The sequence below is a fragment of the Myxocyprinus asiaticus genome, chromosome 49 (genome assembly GCF_019703515.2).
Source record: "Myxocyprinus asiaticus isolate MX2 ecotype Aquarium Trade chromosome 49, UBuf_Myxa_2, whole genome shotgun sequence".
Lineage (NCBI taxonomy): Eukaryota > Metazoa > Chordata > Actinopteri > Cypriniformes > Catostomidae > Myxocyprinus > Myxocyprinus asiaticus.
Window position 1 is genome coordinate 3,552,681 of NC_059392.1, and position 10,835 is coordinate 3,563,515.

Here is a 10,835-nt window from a genome sequence, read left to right on the forward strand (position 1 = left end):
TGTTGTGTGTGAGCACATGGCTTTTGTTTTTTGTTTTATTACCATGTGCTCCTGTGTCAGTACAGTCTTACGTGATAACCTGCCCCCTTGTTTGCCTAGTTATCATTTCATCAGTTACACCTGCCTTCCCTCATTTCCCTCCTAGTTTGCTTCCCTTTTTAATCTCCCAGTGTCTCGTGCCAGTTCATTGTGGTTTTTCCCACCTATCCAGGTGTCCTATCGGTTGCATTTGTGGGTTCCTGTTTATGAGCTTCACTTCAGTTCTCCTGCTTGTTTGGCTCTGAACCATGCAGTTTGTAAGGCTCCCCTCCCAGCCCAGCAAGTCTGTTTGAGTCCCTGTCCTGGGTCTGTGTTTTTGCCCTTCGGGGATCCTTTCTGTTTTTTTATTTAATTGATTTATTTATTTTGATATAGTTTGCGGAAAATACTTTTTTTTGTTTGTTTCCTCAAACAACATGAGGTGAAGACTCATGCCAGTGGCCGCTGTCCTCAATGCTCTTTTTAAACCTTACAATGGAGCCAAACACACCAAACATGTTTTTGCGTCCATCTATGCTGTATTTAAATTGTTTTCCTATGTAAACATATGCTAGACACTGTTTAAGGTAAAAAAAGAATGTCAAATTTTAAAATCACGTCTTTGACACCTGCGTTCTGTTGTGCGTTGCACTGTGTCTAGCTTTTTTTAATAAAGAGTTCAGTCTGAACCCTGATAGCACACGTACACCTCTGAGATGTCTGTTTTAGATCTTTTCATCTGGAAAGCATCACAATCTGTTTAACATCTGCTGAACATTTTAAAAAGATCAGATTTACAAACATTCAAAATCATAAACATCTCAAAGGTATCTTAAACAGAGATTGAATTTGCTGCTCAGGTAGACCTTTGTGCAGCGGTGGTTGATGCTCCGAAGCGGAATGAATGACTGGAATAACAGGTCAGCTGTCAGATGCCAAATGGAGAACTAGGGAATAGCAATTGGAGATTGAAGAAAATGTATGCATTGTAGAAGCAGTACCCGATAGCACTGGTACATTGTCCGGGCGTTTATTTGATGCATGTTTATATCTATTATACGTATTTCAATAAGTATGTCTCGGAAGTCATAAGACATTCAGCTGATGTCCCTGAGATGTCCGTGATTTAGAATGTTTACAAATCTGATCTTTAATATGTTTAGCAGATGCCAATTAGACTGATGTTTCCATATGAAAATGTCTTTAACAGAAATTTCGGAGAAGCATGTAGCCTACACCATCTTGAGTGGCGGTTACCAGCGCATGGAAATTATCTGTCACAGGAGCTGTTGGCTGGAGGAATCTGTAATGCCTGGGCAGGGAGTTCACCACCCAACTCCTCCCTACCACAGGGAAGGGAGAAGACTCAGTAATGCCCATGCCTGTCTGACCCGGGCAAGAATGGACTCACTCTGCTCTGCTAAAATTATTTACACTGCATTTAAATAAGAGCTCACTCTCCAATATGCACGGGCTGGATCATCAAGCACAGCATTCGACGGGACAGCGTATACTATATTCGGATGAAAATGATTGATGCTGAGAAGCCGGCTTATGGCGAAATGTTTGAAGGTAACCTGATGCAGCCCGATTGTCAATCACTAAAGTGGGTAGTGATTCATTTGGCATAAGTGGCATAATCTGAGACGGTTAATCAGAAAAGCACATTGCAGTTATGGTGCATAGTCACACGGCCCGAAAGACAGGCCACAGAAGCGACACCTGGACAGCACGTTTGCACTGCTTAAGAGATGTAGAATCAGAGATTGAGTCAATAGCAGGAGCACTGTGGTTGCGGTGTTGCCAGGCTTTAATGCACTGCCTGAGGACAGGATTTGCAGTGAGGTACCGGAGTAGTACATATGCATTGCAGGAGAAGGGGATTAGCAATTGCAAAGTTGGTCACATTATGGCTGCGGTGAAGCATAGACGAAAGCGCTTCAGTGGACGCATGTTAAAATACTGTGGCGACAATAGATTAGTATTTGAACCATTAATGAATGAGGCAGAAGATACCCGAAGCGTGGTTGAACATAGATCATGTCAGTCAGCAGCTAATATTGCTACTAGCAGGGGTTCAAGGTTGGGCATGCATCTGCATTCTGCTGAGATCACAGCCGAGCCCAGCACTCTGATAGCTGGTGTCTCCATTATCAGAGACATTGGCATGATGGCTACCACTACTTGCTGCTTCCTGGAGCAACGGTGTTTGCGGATAATACAACATTTACAGATAATGTAATGTGTAAATTATGCATTTGCAGAAACTCCTAGCATTAAGAGGCACTGGCAAATAGGGTATTTAATCAATAGTTGAGACAGAATAGTAAAAGGTGGGCTCCTGCAGGAGCAGAGTTAAAAGCACTGCTGTAGCGATGAAGCTTTTGAACTGGAATGGTAAATGAGAGATTGGTAAAAGGAGCTTTGGTGGGGGCTAGGAGTGAAACCACTGCTATGTTTACACTGTTGTGGAATCCCCTGTGGATGCACCTCTATAAAGATGTTTCAAACATAGGAAATTTTACGGAAGGGTGTATAGCAATCGGATTTGTTAAGTTATGATAATGTTGATTAATGACACATTACTTTAAGTTTGTGTACCATGTTTAGGAGTTGCAAGACACCTGAAGACATGTGTAAAACAAAGTAGCTGTGTTCAAACATTGAGGGAGAAAGAACGAAACGTAGCATCTGCAGACACCTTTGGGGGAAGGCAATAGGCACTTATGATTTCTATAATTATTACTGCTTGTTATTGGTAGAGAAGCAGTGCTAAATTCAATGACCTGCGAGCCATCAAGGGTGAAGAAAGTCTAGTAAGTAGTTCATGGGCACCGTACTGATTTGCAGATCACAGCAAATTAACTTCGTTTTTCTTATTTAGGCTTAAATAACAGCCATAGTGAGCATGCGGGCCATAGAGGGAATAACATTTAAATAGTTGTGTAATAGAAGTGCATGAGCAGCCATAAAGCGGGTGAATAAAGGAAGCTTATTTATATTTATATTTTATCTGCCCCTGCTATCAATTGTAAGCAGGGGCAGAGGATGCAGAGACAAACGTAATTTATTTGCTGGATTAAATTTCTGGATAATTTGTGAAGCGATCAGGAAACATATTTACATATGTGCATACATGCCACGTCGTTTAAAGTGGTAATTTGTCATTGAATTAGATGGCAGTTGAAACTAAAGTACTTGGATGACTGTCTGTGGTCTGATATTATTTAGCTTATATGTATGTGTGGCAGGGCGGAGGGCAGGGCTGGGCCATGATTCTGCACACCCAGCCCCTAATCAGGCTGATCAAGCCCGAGAGGGATAAAGGTGACTGTAGATGGCAGTTCGACAGAGAAAGAGTTATGGGCAGCTGCCCGGCATGTGTTTGTCTTTTTGTTTAAGTTAATCATTAAATTAGTATCTATGTTGTTAAGCCGGTTCTCACCACCTCCTTTCCCTTTTACCTTGTTACACTGGTGCTGAAACCCGGGAAGGAGGAGGGATTCACCGTAGTAGAGTACTCGCCACTACCATCCACCCCAATGGAGCAGCCGCAGCCATCCTCTGGGGGACGGAGGAGACCGGCCGCCTGAGAGCAGAGGAATGGCCGCCGACTGCGAGGGGAGGAGGGGCTCCTAGCCAAAAGCCTGGAGTGGTCAGGGCCACTGCCAGGGGCAGAGGAGACCCCTACCAGCCGCTAAAGCGTGGCGGGGTCAGAGGACCGCCGACCACGAGTTGGGAGGGGCTCCTGGACGACCGCCTGGAGCGGGAGAACCGCTGCCAGGGGCGGGTGAGACCCCTTCCATCCACCGAAAATGCGGCGGGGCGTTCCGTGCACCAGGGGCCAGAGGACTGCCTCTGATCTGCCCGGAGAGGCGTGGAACCGGCGAGTAAATTATTTATTTTTTTCTCTCTCTCTCCCGCTGCCACTCCGTGTTGACCTTTCCCACTCTTTTTAAATATTAGTATTCTGTTTTAGTTTGGTATCATCACCGTTACGGTGTATAAGTACTGCATTTTTTTTTTTTTTATTATTGTTTCCCTCCCCTTGTCCCCTCCCAGATCCAGGTAGGCGGGGATGACCTGCCAGCAAAAAATATAAATAAACTCCAGAGGCATCCAAATCGTTGTATTCGTTAGTGATCATCTCAGCAATTCAGGCATGCAATGTCTCAAACACAACCACAAATTCGTCATTATTCCTCCTCATTCCAAATGTAAATTCAAGCCAGCTGACCTGTAACCAAGGATGTTTGGGTTAAGGAACAATAGTTTTGAAGGAAAACAGACAAAAATACACCTTGAAATCTTCACCAACATGCAGTTGAAGCTACGTTCAACTCTACGCAAAGTTGTGGTATTTATAAGAAAGGGGCAGGGTTTAAGCAGACTAAATGATTGGAGAAGTCCTGCATACATTACCAGAGAGAAGTGTTCGTTTCACCAGAAGATCAAGTTATGAAATTCTGATTAAAGATTACGAAAAAACAAAATTTGTAAAAAAATAAATAAAACATATGCATGGATGAATCATTTACAATAAGATCAATAATATGCATTTAGAAAATTGATAGGGTGAATTTTCATTTCATGCCGACTTTAAGATGAGAGGACCTGTATACAGCCATATTGAGCTGTACTACATGTATACAGTGAAGCAGTGGCTGCTTGTGGAGTCAGCTTCAACGCCGAGGTCTGCTTCTTTGAGGAAAGATTAGAAAGAAAGAAAGAAAGAAAGAAAGAAAGAAAGAAAGAAAGACATTGCAGAGACAATAGTTAAAGTGGCAGATGCTGTTGCAGCGAAAATGAGAAAATAGTGAGCTTCTGTGGCAGCTTTGTTGAATACGTGAGCTTTTCTGATGAGGACAAATGCTTTGCGCATAGTAGGTTATCTGTCGCATGGATCTGACATAGGTAAGTGGGCGGGGCCAAATCCCAGAAGAACTGTTGCCGGATAGAGGTACTGTAGCGGCGGTTTAAATATGCTTACTCCAGTGTTGATTGGTTGGATTAAATGAACATGCTCCTCCCAAACTTTTGTTAAGAACTCCATTTAGTTTAAATGATTAATACATTTTCACATAGTATAGTTATATGTTCTGTAAGAAAATATATTTTATTGAAAATTTGCTCCCAAAATATTTTAAACCACAGTCACATCAGAGAGTGTCAAATCATCATCAGACTTATATTTATCACTAAGCTAAACAACAGTGGGTGACGGTTTAAGCATTGTGGGCAGAAGAATATTCTTGAGGGGTTGATATGTGTTTGAGAGCCTGAACAACATTTCCAGCACTGTGGTTAGATGTTTCTCGTCTGCCTTCTGACCACAAACTATGCAATCAGACATTAATCAAACATTTGTTAGAGATATCATAGTCTGTTGTTTGACTTAAATATGATCCACCTTGGTCTTACGATGATGTTCGCACATAAAGTAAAGCTCAATTGACACAAAATGTATACAAAATAGTTGCCTTTGTTCTGACACTGAGTTACTTTTTCACACCTTTGGTAGCCACGACTTCCGTCTAATCTCTGAGGCGGAAGCGTATCATAAGTGTTATAGTGTGTTGTATGTGTTATTGTTTGAGCTTCGTTTGCAGTTGCAACCACAGTGTAAAGTGCTTTAAACTCCTGTGAGAATCAGAAATTTCACCCTGCAGCTCTTGCCTGGTTGCCCACTAAAGCTAAGCAGGGATGAGATTGGTCAGAATCTGGATGGGAGACATCCTGGGGAAAACTATGGTTAATGCTGGAAGAGGTATTAGGGAAGCCAGGAGGAGGTGCTCACCCTTTGGTCTGTGTGGGTCCTAATGCCCCAGTAAAGTGATGGGGACTCTATACTTTAAAAAAGTACCATCTGTCAGAGCTGTGATACACTGGGCTTCACAGACCCTCAGGACATAAAAGAGCTCTTCGCTAACGGGGACCCAGGTTCGACTCCGACCTTGGTCATATCTCAATCCTGCTCCCCTACTTTCCCATCTACACTCTACTTTTCAGAGGAATAAAGGCAAAAGGACCAAAGATAAAAAAGCAATGTCTTTCGATAAGATGTTAAACGGAGGTCCTGATTCTCTATGGTTATTAAAAATACCAGGGCACTTCTCAAAAAGAGTAGGGGTGAGACCCAAGTGTTCATGGCTTCCTAATTATCCCTATATATGAAATGGCTAGATCACTGTCCTCTACCCTCCACCAATAGCTGGTGTCTGGTGCACTATGGCTACCGTCGCATCATCCAGGTGGATGCTGCACACTGGTGGTTGTTGAGGAAATTCCCCCAAAAATATGTAAAGCGTTTTGAATGCTTAGAAAAGCGCTATATAAATGTTAGGAAGACATTTCCATAGTTTAGGAGCCAAATAGGAAAAGGATCTACCTCCTTTTGTGGATTTTGGAACTCTAGGTATTATTAACAGGCCAGAATTTTGCAATCGTAGTAAATGTGATGGAATATTGCATGATAGGAGGTCACTTAAATACTGTGCAGCTAGACCATCCAAAGTTTTTTAAGTAATTATCAGAATTTTTAAATGAATAAAAAATGTAACAGGTAGCCAATGTAGCGACGATAAAATTGATAGACTGATAAGACTGATATGATCATATATCTTGGTTCTAGTCAGCACTCTGGCTGCTGCATTTTGAACCAACTGAAGCTTCTTTATGGAACCTGTGGGACATCCTCCCAGTAGTTCATTACAATAATCTAGTCTTGAGGTCATGACGCATGAATTCGTTTTTCAGAGAGCATGTGTCATAACTTAGCAATATTTCTGAGGTGGAAGAATGCTGTTCTACAAACTTTTGAAATGTGACTTTCAAAGGACAGATTGCTATCAAATATAACAAGTTCTTCTCTGTAGAAGACGACATAACAGTACATCCATCAAGAGTCAAATTATATTTTAGCGGCTTATTTTTGGTCCAATATTTTGTACCTCTGATTTGTCAGAATTGAGTAGAAGGACATTTCTAGCCATTCAATCTTTGATATCATTGATACACTTTGCTAACTTGCAGAATTGTGAAATTTCGTTGGGTTTCATCAGCATAACAGTGAAAACTAATTCCATGGTTCCTGATAATGTCTCCCAATGGAAGCATATATAAGGAGAAAAGCAGAGGCCCTAACACTGATCCCTGTGGCACTCCATACTTAACTTTAGTTAGTTTAGTCTGACAATTCTCGTTTACACGGACAAAGTGGTAGCAGTCATAAAATAGGACCTAAACCAAGCTAATGCCTCTCCACAAATGCCAACATAATTCTCATGCCTATCCAAGAGAATGTCGTGAATTATTGTGTGTTCCTGGGGCAGTTGTTGTTGCCATCCTGTACCTGTCTTGCAGGTGTTGTTACACGTGGTCTGCCACTGCAAGGATGATCAGCTGTCCTTCCTGTTTCCCTGTAGCGCTGTCTTAGGCATCTAACAGTACGGACATTGCAATTTATTGCCCTGGCCACATCTGCAGTCCTCATGCCTCCATGCAGCATGCCTAAGGCACGTTCACGCAGATGAGCAGGGACCCTGGGCATCTTTCTTTTGGTGTTTTTCAGAGTCAGTAGGAATGTCTCTTTAGTGTCTTAAGTTTTTATAACTGTGACCTTAATTGCCTCCCATCTGTAAGCTGTTAGTGTCTTAATGACCGTTCCACAGGTGCATGTTCTTTAATTGTTTATGGTTAATTGAACAAGCAGGAAAACATTGTTTAAACCCTTTACAATAAAGATCTGTAACGTTATTTGGATTTTTACAAAATTAGCTTTAAAATACAGTGTCCTGAAAAAGGGACGTTTCTTTTTTAGCTGAGATTACATTTAACTTGATAGCATGTTAAAAATACACCATTTGTGGTTAGAGATTCTGAAAACCATTGAATCGTAGGCCGGTGCAACCACAGTGAGACATTCCAAAAACACCTGATGCATGTGTACAGACGGAAAGCAAGAATGCATCTTCCTCTGACAGACTGATGAACTCATTTGCAAAATAGATTGCTGTGGATGGTAGGTCAGTGATTACTGTGAAGAGACATCGCTTTAAAGTGACACATGAGCCCCGTACACACATGCAGTGACTTTATCGCTTCATGTCGCTTGTCTTTGTACTGTAAAGTCGCCAGTAGGCATTCCTACTGCTGTCGCTCTAATGTTATTGGTGGACTCCACATCTGGCCATGTCTTTTGAAAATATGATCACAGATGAGGCATTTTGCTGGTAAAATTAAGATTTAATTTTATGCATAATGCATCATAACATTAATAAGACGAACAAACAATCGATATACGAATCAAACTCACTCAGAATGCCCACAATTTTTTTCACAATTTTCCATGCATTATTTAATTGGTTACAGTCGAATCATATAGAACAGTGAAATCGCTCACAGAAACGTCTCTTCTTTTCTTGCACTCGACTCTTTTGCTGACACCCTTTTTCCTACTATTGGATGTCGCTCCCGAAAATTGCTCTTAATTTGCATAAAGTCAAACTTTTCTTAACTTTGTCGTGTCGCTCGCCACGCCCACATCTAGTCGCCAGAGGTTGCTGTAGCTCGTGTCGCTGGAAGTCGTCAACTCTCATTGAAAATGAATGAGATGCGATCACTTTGTCACTGGAAGTCGCTGCATGTATGTACAGGGCTTGAGTGAGCAGAACATTCCATTTTACAAATACATCTTGCTTCAATTCCTCCGTCCTTGTTTCCTTTCCTTGCATCCTTTCATCGTTTCCTAAGAGGGATGAGCTAGGAAACAAGAAAATGAAGCAAGGAATGGAAATGGGAACGCACAGTTTCAGAAAAGAAAAGCACCCTGTTTGTTATCCGCGATATGGATGATACATAAAGGTGCACTCAGTAATTTAGCTATATGCATCTCTTTACATTTATTTTTGTGCCAATACAGATGTTAGCCAGCAGGTGGCGGCAAAAGACCATTTTTGTGTGTAATATGTGCAGTGAGTCAGCATCAGTCAGTGTTTTCATTCATCAGCACTACATGAACGCTCGTACACTACTAAAGCTAGGAAATAGCTTTAAACAGCTTTAAACTAACAACTTCAGCATCAAGGCTCATCACAGCTGAGAGACAACTGACTGATTAATTACACAAACTAAAGGTGCTTACCTCTTACAGGAGTTTCCACACTGGAGAGAACATACTGTTCAAAATGACAGAGATTGCGGTTCCTATAGTGAATGACTCTTGTGCACCGGCTACCGCGAAATAGGGATGAATACCCCTGCTTGGACAGCTATTTTTCAACAGAGAAAATAGGATGCATTTGTCCAAAATGACATTATCTTCAGAAAGCTGACTAACACACTACAGCATCTCTGCTGGGAATTGGCAACAGGTGATGGGACATGCTCCATCTCTCTCTCTCTCTCTCTCTCTCTCTCTCTCTCTCTCTCTCTCTCTCACACACACACACACACACACACACATCCTTGTTTCTCCAATAACATGTTAGTAACAGCCCAAGCTGTGATAATAGTAGTTCTAAAGTGATGTTTTTGAGAGGCGTGGATGCATCATTTGTTTTGAACCACAAACCGCAGATTCTGATCTGTCGCGTAAGAAAGTAGTTCCATGCACAAATGCCTTTTTTATGACCATACTCAGTTTTTCCTTATTTATTTAAATTTGCTTGTTCATTAAACTGTTGTATACAAGGGTGTAGATTTGTCTTGAATATTGGGGGGTTGCTGCGTGAAGAATTTATATGTTTCCATTGATCATGGTATAAATATTGGGGGGGGGGGGGGGTATACTTAATGATTAATGATATATATATAAGCAATATAGTAATTAGAGTATAATTGCATCTTAACTGCCCAAATGGTATTTTTGGACCAAGCAACTGGAGTGAACTAGGTTATTAAACCCCATTTCAAGGTTTCTTTTGTCTACCCTGTTCAAACAAAGGAACACCTGTTTGTGGTTGAGTATGTTAATCATTATATTTGAGCAGGTGCTTTGGGGCACCATGGCTACCAATCCAACACTGGCTATGTCTGAAACCAAATTAATGTCCCTTGATGCCTTCCTACCTCTGCGTTCAGGTCAATACGCTCTGGTGGACTTTGATGTGCATGCAACTTTGAAGGCATTGAACAGTTTATTTACAAATAATATAAAAGATCTGGTGAATCACTTTCTTTAAATAAATGTGCATTTTTATAATACTATCTACAAATTACTTGCAATTTATTGGTCACTATAAATTATGAAACCATAACATAAAACTATAACTAATTCATGTAAAAATGACAACAGCATGCCATGTGCATTTGGTTTTGTGCATTTTTCTGTTTGATCTGCAAGATGCAAATGGTTTGCATCTTGACAGGAAGTGTAGGTCACTCCAAACCTGACATGGCAGACAGTCTTGTGGCAGATGCTTCAGCCAAAGTGACCTAATTTAAGTTCATGGTCATGCTGATCATTTTTGCATGTTATGCTTCTTATTGCTATTAATATTCATCCCACTGATGGGAACTTTTAGACCTGAAACACATTACACATGTCAAAACTGTGAGAACTTGTGCATTTTTCTTCTCTGTTTGCATTGCAAAGTGATCATCATTGTGATCTCTGCTGGTTGAGTCAGATCATTGGCCTCAAACTGTTTCGGTTTTTCTAGCAGAAAGGAAAAGAAGAGGAAAGGGCTTTTCCAGATTGCACATGTACATCGATCATTTTTATCTGGAAAGCATCACAATCTAATTAACATCTGATGTTAAAGTGACACTTTCATAGGTGATGTGAAAGTGGAGATTTATTGTAAAAAAATAAAAAA